This window comes from Octopus sinensis, linkage group LG3 (genome assembly GCF_006345805.1).
Source record: "Octopus sinensis linkage group LG3, ASM634580v1, whole genome shotgun sequence".
Taxonomy (NCBI): Eukaryota; Metazoa; Mollusca; class Cephalopoda; order Octopoda; family Octopodidae; genus Octopus; species Octopus sinensis.
Genome location: NC_042999.1, coordinates 151635106 through 151650830, shown reverse-complemented (window position 1 = coordinate 151650830; position 15725 = coordinate 151635106). Strand labels below are relative to the sequence as shown.

At 37.3% G+C, this 15725-nt stretch overlaps 1 protein-coding gene across 1 annotated transcript in view; it reads right to left on the bottom strand.

The window, feature by feature from the left end:
- LOC115209142 (tyrosine-protein kinase SRK2) overlaps positions 1-9471 on the bottom strand; it is a 583066-nt gene extending 573595 nt beyond the window's left edge. Inside the window, exon 1 of the mRNA XM_036501496.1 lies at positions 8995-9471. The gene's annotated coding sequence lies outside the window, so the exon portion shown is untranslated. The remainder of the gene's footprint in view (positions 1-8994) is intronic.
- Between the last annotated feature and the right edge of the window lie 6254 nt (positions 9472-15725).

Below are 15725 nucleotides of genomic sequence, written 5' to 3'. Positions count from 1 at the left end.
CCCTAACAGTAGGATTCCACTTCAGAGCCATAAAATACTTCAGCTCTCTTGTTTCACTACAGTATTGTTAATTAAACGATATCAATTTATACACAAAACAGCATAAATCAGAAAAACTGAAGTAAATTTAAATATTATAAAACCTTGCTATGTATTAAATAAGAATTAGAACATAAATTACATTTAATTAATGATGAACTGTCAAAGGCACAAATATGCAAATTAAGCTATCCACTAATGTGCTAGCTTAATTCATGACTGCTTTACACATAGCTGATCTATGATATTGACTAGAGAAGGAAAATGAGTACCATATTTTCCAGGTTATTGACATAGTTTACAAGTTGAGGTAGATTGTTTTAGTCAGAAAATCACTGTTTAAGTCGCAAGTTTTAATTAAGAAATTGGGATATCATTGCAGCTAAAATGGCTTGGATCAACAGAGGGGCATGAAAGATTTCACAACAGGATGAGAAAAGTCGAAATAAAAAAAGTTTCCATTTGAAATGATATTCAATTATTTCAAATTTGATTTTTAAGATTTTCAATTATTCACAATTATAATTACACATCAATATGAACACAAAGTAGCAAAAAAGAGAATTAACAAGAAACTAAAATTTTTGTTGTATGCTATCATAGAGGACCTGAAGTGTAAACATTCAAACAAAGTCACTATTTTCCCAAATCCTGCTGCATTTCAAACAGAATAATTGCTCTTTCAAAGTTATCCTGGTGTATAAGTCGACCTAACATTTTCAGCTGTAAATTTTGGTCTGAAAAATTTGACTTGTATATCAGAAAATACTGTACATCTCTGAGGAGCAGTCAATAAGTCATGAAACAGTCCATCAGGAAACACCCACCCATTTTATTTTTTCTTCACAAAAATAGCATTGTAGGAATGCACTTACATTCTTCTTTTACTCACAGTGTGGTTTATAATATTTAGATTCATTTAATTTCTTCCGATTTACATTGTATTTTGCATAAACAGATATTACTCAGGAAGATTTTGTTTGGTTTATGTTTCCTACAAGAAAACTATTTACAACATCAACACCCACATTATTAGCATCACACAAGGATCAAATTACAAATGGTATTTGTTTTAAAGTGAGAGCTTGCAAGGTGGGAAAACACTAGGTTTATCCCATTATGTTTATCCCTTAAAAAAACATTCCAGAAATTTTTTATGAGAAGATAGTTGGCATCTTAACAAAGTCCTTTAAAGTCTATCAGCACACATCAGCAAATAATTTGTTTACTGGTTCTTGTAAGCAACAGCTTGTGCTTTTATTGGATTCATCAATCCAGCAGGGTAGTTTTGTCAGAGGAGACATACAACAAGGTTGAAACACTAGTATTTCAAAGACCCCTTACAGCAGTGAATTGTGTGTGTGTTATGAACACAGTTGTTTAAAGAGAGGAGACGTTCTTTGATGGTGTAAAACAACAGCAATTAGATGTTCACATTCAAATCTGCAAGAATGAATTAAGAATGAAAAGATATGTTATTGTTTGGATTCTCACGGTTTTGCATGTACCCTATGAATTGTTATCTAATTAGCAGACATCAGCATGCATCAGCAGAATAATTTGTTTACTGATTCCTTTAAACAAGAGCTCATGCATGTTCTTGTTGGATTCCTTAGTCCAGTGAGGGAGTTTTGACTGAGGAGACATATAAGGTGGTCGAAACACAGCAGTATCTCCTTACACTAGTGAATCGCTTGTGTTATGAATGCATTTCATGTAAAAGGAAGAGAAGTTCTCTGATAACATAAAACAACAGATTCCCATTTGAATCTCACAGAATGTATTAAGAATGGATACATCATTATAAAAATTCAGTTCTTATTCCTTAAAAATGATGGTTGTTGATTCATTTCATGTAGTTTACTAAGAAACTAAAAGAGTATTTCAATGTTACTCTAATATCATTCTTTCATATTTTCTTAAATGTCTTTGGAGATTTTGTGAATGTGGTTTTGCGTTAAATGTTTCCTTTAGGGTGGATAACTTTTGTCAAAGAATGTTTTTGAGAGATATTTATGATTTCTATTTGGATAACATTGTCAACAATTGAACAATGCTTTAATAAGATATATAGCTGGTTTCACTAAGGGACTTCTTTGAATCATTCAATCTTATGTTGATTCACAGTTCTCAAGGGAATGATTCACTGTATAGTAGAGGTTGGGGTACAGTGGTTCAGAAATAAAAGAAATAAACATGTGTCAGCCAGCTGTTAAAGTACAGAGATATTGCATTTTTGTTTTAATATAAACTATTTCAAAACCAACAGAATTAATCTATTCTTTTTACCCAAACATATTAATGGTTTTTGATTTAGGCATAGGCTAGCAATTTTGAGAGAAGGAGGTAAGCCAATACCATCAACCCCAGTATGATTGCTAGTTTATTGTATCAAGTCCCCAAAAGCTGAAAGGCAAAGCTGACATCAATAGGATATGAACTCAGAAAAGAAAGCCCCAGGACAAATACTGCAAGGCATTTTTACCTCAATGCTCTAGGTTTTCTGTCAATCCACAACTCTAACACAAGTTATTAGTTTCAAATTTTGACAAAAGGCCAGCAATTTTTAAGGGAGTGGAGAAGCCAAATACACCAACTTTAGTGTTCAACTGGTACTTTTTTAATCAACCCCAAAAGGATGATAGGCAAAGTCAGCATTAGCAGAATCTGAATTCAGAACAAAAACAACAAAATGCTGCTAAACATTTTTCCTAGCATGCTAACAATTCTGCCAGTTCACTGCCTTTCTAAGACAATATATTAATTTCTTAATTCTAAGACAATATATATAAATTAGCTTGGACCTACAATCAACTTTTTTTCTGATCTGCTTTTCCTCAACTTTTATACATCAAAAAAAGAAAAATACAGAAAAAGATCAAAGGTCCTTCCTGAGCCATAGGGTCATAATGCCAGCTTCCTAGATTCCATGGCATATATATTTCCCCATTGGACAGGACATTGATCCATCAAAGGGCTACTCACTTTTGACAAGTGAGTGGACTGGAGCAACATAGATTAAAGTGTTTTGCTCAAGAACTCAACATACTGACTGGGCCAAGAACTGAAGCCACAATTTTATGATCGTGAGTGCAACACCCTAACCACTATGCCACATGCCTCCCCATTTTTATACATACACACACACACACATACGTATGTGTGTGTGCGTGTATAACAGGTTTCTTTCAGTTTCCATTTACCAAATCCATTCACAAGTCTTTGTTCATCTCAGGGTCTAAAGTAGAAGATACTTGCTCAAGCTACTATGCAGTGAAACTGAACCTGAAATCACATGATTAGGAACTGAACTTCTTAACTAAATAACCATGACTGTAGCTATAAAACCTCTACTAGTAATAGTTTGGAGTTGATTAAATTAATGAGACATGCTAATTACAAAAATAACAAAGTAAGTATCAATGTAAGGAATCAAAACTTTTTGTAAACATTTACAATGATCCTTTTCATCTTAACATTTTTATAAGTTCTAAAGATTTTGTTTTATGCCAGTTCAAGTATAATCATATTTGTAGTTTATTGAAAACCAGTGATGCGGAGATAAATAAATCATTGAAAAGGTCAAGTATGACAAAGAAAAAGAAATAAAGGTGGATTTGTATAAACACACTGTGAACCATTTATTACTGAAAAATACAAGGTGTTCAAATGGTTTTTACGCCAAATCAGACTGCAGTCTGGTGCAGCCGCTCAGCTTACCAGCCCTGGTTAGACTATCCAACCCTTGCCACTATAGACAACAGAGATTAAAAGATGATGATGAAGATCATCATCGTCATCATCATCATCATTTAACATCCACCTTCCAAAGCTGGCCAGGCAGAAACCTGCACCAGACTTCTGTGACTGTTTTGGTAGGATTTTTACAGCTGGATGCCCTTCTGAACACCAGCTACTTTACTGGGTGCTTTCAAGCAGCACCTATATATATATATATATATATATATATATATATATATATATATATCATCATCATCATCATCGTTTAACATCCGCTTTCCATGCTAACATAGGTTGGATGGTTCGGCTGGGGTCTGGGAAGCCAGGAGGCTGCACCAGGCTCCAGTCTGATCTGGCAGTGCTTCTACAGCTGGATGCTCTTTCTAACGCCAACCATTCCGAGAGTGTAGTGGGTGCTTTTTATGTGCCACCAGCACAAAGGCCAGAGGAGTCTGGCAACAGCCACAATCAGTTTGGTGCTTCTTACGTGCCACTGGCACAGAAGCCAGTCAAGGCGGCACTGGCATCAGCCACATTTGGATGGTGCTTTTTATGTGCCACCAGCACAGGTATCACAACTACAATTTCCATTTGATTTTTTATGTTGATGTTGATGTATATATATAAAATGAAACTTAAAATGGTGAATAAAAACACCAAAAGCTTTCCCACTCTCCTGTTTTGATATATAATTACATTGTAAAAATTATTCCCAGTATTTTTCAACTCTTATGCATGTTTCACACAAATATGACACCTACATACTTATCTGGAATACTAGAATAAGCAGATGTGCTTCAAGAGGACACAGCTTAGATTGTAACCGTATCTACAATATCGTCACCATCAACTTCATCGGTATCATGTAGCATCCACATTTCCTGATAGGATGGGTTGGCCAGTTTGCCAGGCAGAAGACTGCACCATACTTCTGTGTCTGTTATATATGTGTGTGTATGCATGTATGCATGTGTGTGTGTGTATATATATATATATATATATATATATATATATCACCGTGACCGACCAGGCTATCAGATGTTGCTACACATCGCTGGTCACAATGCGCTTCGCATTGTTTTAGCCTTCAAATGACGCCACCCCGCTGGCTAAGCGAGCAGGCCAACAGAAAAAAAGAGAGAGAAAGTTGTGGCGAAAGAGTACAGCAGGGATCGCCGCCACCCCCTGCCGGAGCCTCGTGGAGCTTTAGGTGTTTTCGCTCAATAAACACTCACAACGCCCAGTCTAGGAATCGAAACTGCGATCCTACGACCGCGAGTCTGCTGCCCTAACCACTGGGCCATTGCGCATCCACAGACACACACACACACATATACTATTCTTATGACAATGACTTCGAGGTACCAGCATTGAAAGTTAATCTTGGCTTTATATAGTCACTGTTGAGTTAAAATCTTTCTTGAGTTAAGTGATAGGTTTGGGGATGGGTTGTTAGGGAAAGGTGTTTTAGAGAAATTTTTATTGAATTAATCTGTGCAAAAGTATAGAGCAATCCATCAGATTAATAATATAAAATTGCTTTTATTATAACTGAACATAAAAACGCGTATGCGTGTGCGTACATAAGTATAAATATGCGCGCGCGCACACACACACAGAGTCAACATTAAATTACCCAAGATATACAAAACTGCAGTCTTCTCTGTCCCCATCATTAGCCACATCTACAATAGCACGCTACTCTTTAGAATTAGTTACTCTCTCGCTACCGCCACCCAATCATTCCTGACTCATTACCCTGCGACTCTCATCACCTATATTACGTCCACCCACTTCAGGTTTTGCACTAACCACTACACCCAATCCTTCACCCACCAGCCCACCCACCTCACCCCCAAAAGGCTGATCCCTTGGAAACTTCTCCCTGCTCGTGTTTTCCAAGTAATCGTTGACTTGCATAAACTGAAGCAGAACGTTATCGATTTCAGTCTCACCTGTCTCAGAAGAACTGTGGGAAAAGACCATCGGTGATATCCCATCCCTCCTAGATCCTGAAAATACAAAAGAAAAGGGAAAAACAAAACTAAAAAAGGCGGAGGTAAAAGAATACGCACACCACCCGTTTTCTGCGTAACCCTAACCCTAAACATGGCCAAAGTAAAGAATACGTACACCCGGTATTTAGGGTTAGGGTTTAGAGTTAAGGTTAGGCTTAGTTACGCATAAAACGGGTGGTGTACATATTCTTTACACTAACCCTCTACCCTATTCCTCTACCCTAACCCTTAACACAGAGTGTGCGTATTCTTTACCTTCGCCCCTAAAAAAAAATAATAATAAAGAGGTAAGACGAAGGAACAGGTGAGAGAGTTACTTATACAAATACGCTGTATTGAGATTATGTCGCCTGAAGGGGAAAAAAAATACCATGACTTTTAAGAACACCTTTTATCAAAGATCTCGAACATAAATAACTAAGCGACCAGAATCACCTCTGACGAAATAATCTGACGTTGGAAGAGGGAGACAGGGGCGTGTATTTCCACCCATGTTATTTAGGTCGATCGTGAGGCCGCGCCTGTGCTTATAAAATATCTATTAGCAGAGAATGACAAGTATTTCATTGACTCATGCCACTAGTAGCCTCTTAACCGCTTTTTTCTTTTCATTTCATATTTCTATAGAATGTAACCAATCTTTTTTCTCCGGGGATTGAGATTATAAACAAAACATAATTTTAAACGAATTCTATTTCATGGCCACTCGGGGACAAAAGTGTGTCACGCTACATATTTTTGGTTTATCGTAATAATTCGGTGGGAATCGAATGACAAATTAACGAGTTAATGTTTACATCTGAAAACGTTACCCTGCCAAACAAAAAACAAATTAACGAATTAGCTCGTGCAATTATAAATTGTTCTCGCCAGCCTTATTTCTCTACAAGTGTTTATAGCTCTTGTTGTTTAGTTCCTGGGCCTGATGGAGCAGACCTATGATTAAAGTTATGGGCCCACAACATAGTGGCAATCTTTCGGTATTCGTAGGCGACGTCATTCACCCATACAACGTTCCCTCATGATATAAAGAGGCTAAGGTGATAGTGAGTGAATGACGTCGTCTACTAATACCGAAAGATTGCCATAAATACAATATATAAGTCCCAGTGCATTGTTTTATCCGCTGAGGGAGATAGAGAGTCGATAATATAGTTAAGACAGCAGTGATTCCAGTCATGACCACCCCTACCCTTTTTCTTAACTACAATGCTCTCCTTCCTCAAAACCACGTTAACCAATGTGTCCTTTCTAACGAGTACCGGTGATTCCAGTCATGACCACCCCTACCCTTTTTCTTAACTACAATGTTCTCCTTTCTCAAAACCACATTAACCAATGTGTCCCTTCTAACGAGTACCGGTGTAAATTTAAGATGGGATTTAGCTGTTATTTCTAGCATACCAAGCGACTACACCGTATTGAAATATGGTCTACTGTATGCCCGACGTCCGGGGTAAAGTAGGTGTGGTAGTGATGGTTGTTAGACTGTAATGAACACCCTTACATCGCATCCGCCTTTAAATCTGTAGTGATTTGAGGAAATGAGTAAAAGGGGACTCTTGTCAGTAGCACTGGCACATGCTTACGTGGTATAACAACTTCTTTCACTTTTAATTTACTATTTTTACGTATGTTCAAATAATTATGTCCGTGTCTGCATGCGTGCGTACATACATACATACATACACACACACACACACACACATACTTATATATCCACACATACATACATACATACATACATACGTACGTACATACATACATACATACACACATACTTATATATCCACACATACATACATACATACGTACGTACATACATACATACATACACACATACTTATATATCCACACATACATACATACATACGTACGTACATACATACATACACACATACTTATATATATCCACACATACATACATACATACATACGTATGTACATACATACATACATACATACACACACACACATACTTATATATCCACACATACGTACGTACATACATACATACATACACACACACACATATACATACATACACACACACACATACATACATACATACATACACACATACATACATACATACATACATACACACACTTATATATCCACACATACATACATACGTACGTACGTACATACATACAAACACACACACATACATACATACATACACATACATACATACACACACACACTTATATATCCACACATACATACGTACGTACGTACATACATACATACATACATACATACATACATACACACACATACATACATACATACATACATACACACACACACACATACATACATACATACATACATACATACATACATACACTCAAACACACACACTCAAACACGCACGCAAACACACACACATATGTTCACACGGAGATTTCCCCTTAGCTTCTGTTTCTACTCCAGTAATGTTTCGTTAGATCCAGGTTTTATCACAAGCGTGTGTATTAACGTGCGTATACATGCATCCACACACGCATACATGTGTGTATATACATGCATGTGTGTGTGTGCGTGTGTGCGTATATATGTATATGCATGTTATATATATACGTGTATATATTTGTGTGTGTGTATTATTTGTGGTACTGTCATCTCCACAATCATTTATAGTACAGTATACAAGTATATATATATATATATGTATGTATGTATGTATGTATGTATATATATATATATATATGTATGTATGTATGTATGTATATATATATATGTATGTATATATATATATATGTATGTATATATATATGTATGTATGTATATATATATGTATGTATGTATATATGTATGTATGTATGTATATATATATATGTATGTATATATATATGTATATATATATGGCGATCTTTCTCAAAACGAAGGTAAACCTATATATATATGTATGTATATATATACACACACACATACATACATAGAATTTAAAGAATTTAGTTATATATGTATGTATACACGTGTATGTATGTATGTAATCAAATTTACTCTGTATGCGTTGTGTACACAAGATACATATACACCAATTCAATATCGATTGACTTCAACAGAAAGAGAGAAAAAAATAAAGAATACAATAGACAAAGAAAAAAGGAGGAAAGACAAACAGATGGTGAGAGAGAGAGAGAAAGAGTCTGAAGAGAAGACCAACAGACCACAACTTTATATTTACCTTAATCCTTAATGTTATGTATCTCCCCAAGTTTCTCTCCTTCATACAGCTACTATACTCCAAAAAAATAAGGGGAATATTTCCGTGAGAAGCTTCTGTTATCCTTTGAAATTTACTTTACGTATCCATAAACAAACTGTTTATAAAACAAATAATAAAAAACGTAAGTTCCGGATAAGTTTGTCGTCCATTGCAGAACTGTGACTATTTTCAGTCGGCCGGTTGTTCACCTGTTGATTAAGTTTAAGAAAATATATATATATATATATATATTTTGTCTGGGGTTTATTGTTTACTCACTTTTAAAAACAATTCAAAGAATTTAGTGTTGATTTAAAGACTGCCAGATCGGCGTTTAAGCTGAGCAGGCGACAACGACCATGACTACGATGACGATGACGACGACAAAGAGCAGACGACGGCGGCGGCGTCAGAGCCGCTAGCAGCAGTGGTAGAGACGGAGACGGTCACAGAGAAGTAACAAAACAGCTTGTGTACTATAATATAAAATAAATGACAACGCAGATTGACAACACAAGCAATAATAAACAATGGACGAGAATCAATACGGTGGTGATGATGACGATGATGATGCTGACAACGGTAACGATGATGATAAGCACCACCACAACAACTAAGACGATATCGACAGTGAAAATAGTGGTGGTGGTGGTGGTGCAGGTGGTGACGAGTCCAACAACATTCTTCACTAACAACAACAAAAATATCTAGAAAGCTTTACGTAGTAACGATTTTAATAAAATTTAGGTGATCTTCATAAATTTTTCGCACATAATCTTTTTGTCCTTGATGTTGTCGCTGCTGCTGCGTGTCGTCTACTTTTTTCGAGTTAAGAACTTCCTTGTACTTCTATACGCTGTGCATACATACATATACAAGCACATATATAGACGTCAATTCCACAGATAAGGCAGCTGTTCAAAAGATGCAGACAAAAGCACGTGTGTGTGTATACACAAACATATACCACTGCTCCGCAACCGGTATTCCGCGGCACACAGGTATGCTGCGAGACAATGCTAGGTGTGCCGCAGTGTAACCTGAATATAATTTTTTTCTTATACTTTTGGTTTTATTTTTAGTTCAGGTGTGACGCTGTATTTTAGAAAGAATATAGGTGTGCCACAAGTGGGAAAAGATTGCGGGATACTGACATATACAACACTCATCTATATATATATTTCTTTACTACCCACAAGGGGCTAAACACAGAGAGCACAAACAAAGACAGACAAAGGGATTAAGTCGATTATATTGACCCCAGTGCGTAACTGGTACTTATTTCATCGACCCCGAAAGGATGAAAGGCAAAGTCGACCTCGGCGGAATTTGAACCTAGAACGTAACGGCAGACGAAATACGGCTACGCATTTCGCCCGGCGTGCTAACGTGTCTGTCACACATAATTTGTTTTTATTGACAGTGGATCTCGAAGCACAAATAAAATATTCATAATAGCATGTAAATATTGGGTTAAATAAAAAGAAATATTTCGTTTTTGGATTTGGTAGACCCAACGAAAATTTTAGGAAAATAAAAATAAGTAATAAGTGGAAATTTTACCGGTGAGTGTGTTAAATTATAAGGCACAAAAAGAAAATGACTCTCCCCAGACACAACAAAAATAAATATATTGACATGCTATTATTTATAGCTTTATTTGCTTCGAGATCCACTATTCCCACCCACACCCCAAATTATTATTTCACTTTCTCTGGAAAGTTTATACTTATGAGATCAGATAATGTGTGTGTGTGTCCGTGCGTGTGTGCATGCGTGCATGTGCGCGCGCGCGTGTGTGTGTGTGTGTGTAATTTATTTACGCTAAAAAGAGTTCAAAAACTGATCATCAGGTAGTCGTATTTTGTGGGATGATCGATCACGTGAAGCTCTGAATAACTGTTGTTGAAATCTTTTTAGCTTCAATAAAAAAGAAAAACTATTTAAATGTATATTTGATTTTCGGGTGCTAGTCTCTGCAATTTACCTTGCGTCTCTATACTCGCACAAGTATGTATGTATACGCAGGCTGCGTCGTTTATTGGTTCTATGAGACATGACTTAAGTCGAATTGACTTGTTTCTAGGCTAGGCTAGGCTAGGCCGAATTTACTTGTCTCTAGGCTAAACTTTATTTATCAATGCATTTTCCATAATGCACGGTTAATAAAAACCTATTTTAAGCTAACAAACAAATGATTTTTATTTTTTAATACAGTACAATAAAAAAAAAAGTAATCTAAATTTACGAATACAATTTGGCAGTGTTTACTGTACATCGCGGACCCTTTATTTATGAATACGGTTTGCAATAAGATATGGTAAAATATGAGCTCCGAAAGACCAATAAATAAGACAACACAACTGATTTCATGATTTCGTTCACTAAGCTACAATACTTTATGGTGTGTATCTTAACATTTACTGTACGTATTTTAATATGTTTTTATACGCTTTTATTCTTATTTATTGTACAGTAACATGATTTTTATGTGCTTTTAACGGTTTTCTAGTGATTTTACGATTCCAATATTTGTGGTGGACACATAAAGTCGAGTAAAATTACTTAACTTGATTTTTATTTTTCCATATATCATTTTTGAAAACCGACGTATAATCGAGAACGACTTAAGCCGAGGTATGCCTGTATATATATTAGTATGTACGTTCAAATCTTTATATTTATAATGTATATGTATAGATCACACACGCTTACATGCTTTTTATCTTTTGTGTTTTCCTTGTTTCAGTTACCAGACTACGGCCATGCTGGGGTACCGCCTTGAAGCATTGTTGTTTATTCGAATGAATCAACTTCAGTACTTAGTTTTGTTTTTATCTTGATATTTATTCTATCGATCTCTTTTACCGAACCGCTAGTTTACGGCGACATAAATACACCGACTCGCGCTCACACGCACTAGCGTAGCTAGAGTGTGTGCTGCCCAGGGCGGCCCATCCGTTTGCCGCCCTCGGACCCCACAAAAAACATATTGTCTACAGCAATAGTCTACAACAGGAGGAAAAGTGTCGCCCGGGGCGGAACATCCACCCAAGATACGCTAGTGCTCACACGCACGCATACACAAACACACACACACTAACACACACGCACATACGCATGCACGCATATATATGCGAAGTGTATTTTTCCGTTTCCGTCTACCAAATCCACCCCTAAGGCTTTGGTCGGCCCGAGGCTATAGTAGAAGACACTTGCTCAAGGTGCTAGGTAGTGGGACTGAACCCAGAACCATGTGGTTTGGAAGCAAACTTCTTACCACACAATTACGCCTAACACTTATGCATGGCCATTATTGGCTCAGGCCATATCTAACTTCAAATCCTATAATGGATCATGAAACTTGTCAGGATGAAGAGGCGGCGAGCTGGCAAAAACGTTAGCACGCCGGGCGAAATGCTTAGCGCTATTGCCTCTGCCGCTACGTTCTGAATTCAAATTCCGCCGAGGTCGACTTTGCCTTTCGTCCTTTCGGGATCGATTAAATAAGTACCAGTTACGCACTAGGGTCGATATAATCGACATAATCCGTTTGTCTGTCCTTGTTTGTCCTCTCTGTGTGTAGCCCCTTGTGGGTAGTAAAGAAATAGGTATTTCGTCTGCCGTTACGTTCTGAGCTCAAATTCCTCCGAGGTCGACTTTGCCTTTCATCCTTTCGGGGTCGATAAATTAAGTACCAGTTACGCACTAGGGTCGATGTAATCGACCTAGTCCGTTTGTCTGTCCTTGTTTGTCCCCTCTTTGTTTAGCTCCCCGTGGGCAATAAAGAAATAAGAAATAAGAAACTTGTCAGTTTCTCGTTCCCAATATCGAAAACGAGAAACTATTGTAACATCGTAAAGTTTCAGCTTTCAGAAAATACAATATAATTTTACTTTTGGCGTACGTACGTACGTACGTACGTACATACATACATACATACACATACATACATACATACATACATACATACATACATACATACATACATACATACATACATACATAGAGATGCAGGAAAAGCCGTAAAATGTGACAAACGATGCAGACTTCGTGGAGTTCACACTGAAGATATCACCCACATCATAAGCAGTTGTCCGAAAATGTCATCACGATATTACCTATCGATGAGACATGACGTTGTAGCTAGGACACTCTATAATGAAATCCGTCGGAAGTATAATCCCGAAGACAAAGAAATAAGAACCCACAATATGGTAGAAGCCATAGCCATTCATAAATAAAAAGGAATACTGGTGAAATGTACCAGTGAAGACCTCAATGAAACAGACCTGATATAATGATTTGGGATAGAGAAGAGAAACTGTGCGCAGTTGTGGAAATTAGCTGCCCAGTGGATGTTAACATAAAGCTGAAAATCAGTGAAGAAGAGAACACCTGTGCTGTACTATTAAGAAATCTGCAGTTACTCTATCCAGATTATAAGTTCACGTTTATACCTGTAATTATTGGGGTCCTGGGATATGTAACACACTGCCTAAATACCAATCTTGAGAAATTAGGCTTCTCAAAACCAGAAAAGAGAAAGCTAATTCGAAGACTACACATCCAATCCATCACTGGAAACTATAAAAATCTGTAAAACTTTCCAGAAGTTTATCATTTAAATATATATAAGCATGTCTAAATATGTAATTATATGCATGAGAATACATACATAAAACATACAAATCTGCACATACATACATACAAATGTACCCTGTTGTTGATGTTGAAATTCCAATGAAGGGGCCTTAGATCTAAGTTAGAAACCGGTTCTTTCTCTATTGACAAGAAATCTTGAAATAAAACTGAATAATGATATACATATGTACACATACATACATACATACATACATACATACATACATACATACATACATAGGCGTAGGAGTGGCTGTGTGGTAAGTAGCTTGCTTACCAACCACATAGTTCCGGGTTCAGTCCCACTGCTTGTCACCTTGGGCAAGTGTCTTCTACTATAGTCTCTGGCTGACCAAAGCCTTGTGAGTGGATTTGCCCGTCGTATATATGTCTGTGTGTATATATATATATATATATATGCATGTATGTATGAGTGTGTGTGTGTGTGTGTGTGTATGTTTGCCCTCCACCCCCACCCCCACCCCCAACATTCGCTTGGTGTGTTTACGTAACTTAGCGGTTCGGCAAAAAGAGACCGACAGAATAAGTACTAGGCTTACAATGAATAAGACCTGGGGTGGATTTGCTCGACTAAAAGCGGTGCTCCAGCATGGCCACAGTCAAATGACTGAAACAAGTAAAAGAGATACATACATACATACATACATACATACATACATACATACATACATACATACATACATACATATGCCTCGTTACATCCATACATATACACATTCAACAGATTCGTGATTGCAGATCTCCGTACATTTTTATTCTTCCTTCCGAAATGATCTTTGCTGAAATAGCAACACCACCACCACCACCACCCCTGTCTTCCCTCTCCGACTGCACTCCCCCACCACCCACGCACACGCACATCTCTCTTCTCACACGCATTTCTCGCGTTACTTTGTTTTTTAACATAGTTTTTCTTATTCTCAATCAAAATAATATTGAACGAAAAATCAAAACAGTCATTCATTCAAAATGCCTGTGGCTATTATTTTTAACGATATGCAAAGCAGGCATTTTTTTTTCTGAGTTTGTTTTCATCAGGAACTTCTCTCTCCTTCCCTCTCCCCCCCCTCTCTCTCTCAAGCACACACTCACACTCACTCGCTCACCCTTGATTTACTCCCACTCGTTCTCAAATGTATAGAAATCACAACCCACTCACAGGCATTCGTCATAAACACGAATCTATGTATGTCATCTAGTAGAAGCATGCCGGTGCATGTACATTACATCACATTCATATATGCATGTATGCACATATGTGTGTACATGTCTGTGTACCTGTGTATGTGTTTATATATATACAAAGGCGCAGGAGTGGCTGTGTGGTAAGTAGCTTGTTTACCAACCACATGGTTCTGGGTTCAGTCCCACTGCGTGGCATCTTGGGTAAGTGTCTTCTACTATAGCCTCGGGCCGACCAAAGCCTTGTGAGTGGATTTGGTAGACGGAAACTGAAAGAAGACCGTCGTATATATATATATATATGCGTGTGTGTGTTTGTGTGTCTGTGTTTGTTCCCCTAGCATTGCTTGACAACCGATGCTGGTGTGTTTATGTCCCCGTTACTTAGCGGTTCGGCAAAATAGACCGATAGAATAAGTACTGGGCTTACAAAAGAATAAGTCCCGGGGTCGAGTTGCTCGATTAAAGGCGGTGCTCCAGCATGGCCGCAGTCAAATGACTGAAACAAGTAAAAGAGTAAAAGAGTATACATGTCTGCATAATATATATCTTTTATCTTTTACTTGTCTCATTGAACTGCGGCCATGCTGTAATAACGCCTAGAAGGGTTTTAGTCGAACAAGTTGACCCCAGTATATATGGGTTTTTTTTTCTTAAGTATGGTATTTATTCTATCGGTTACTGAGGCCGAACCGCTCCGTAGTGGGGACGTAAACAAACCAACACAGGTTGTCAAGCGTTGGTGACGACAAACTTACGCTTTCACAAGCACGTACATAAATACACACAAACATACATACGTACGTACATACATACATACATCATACATACATACATACATAATACATACATACATGCATACA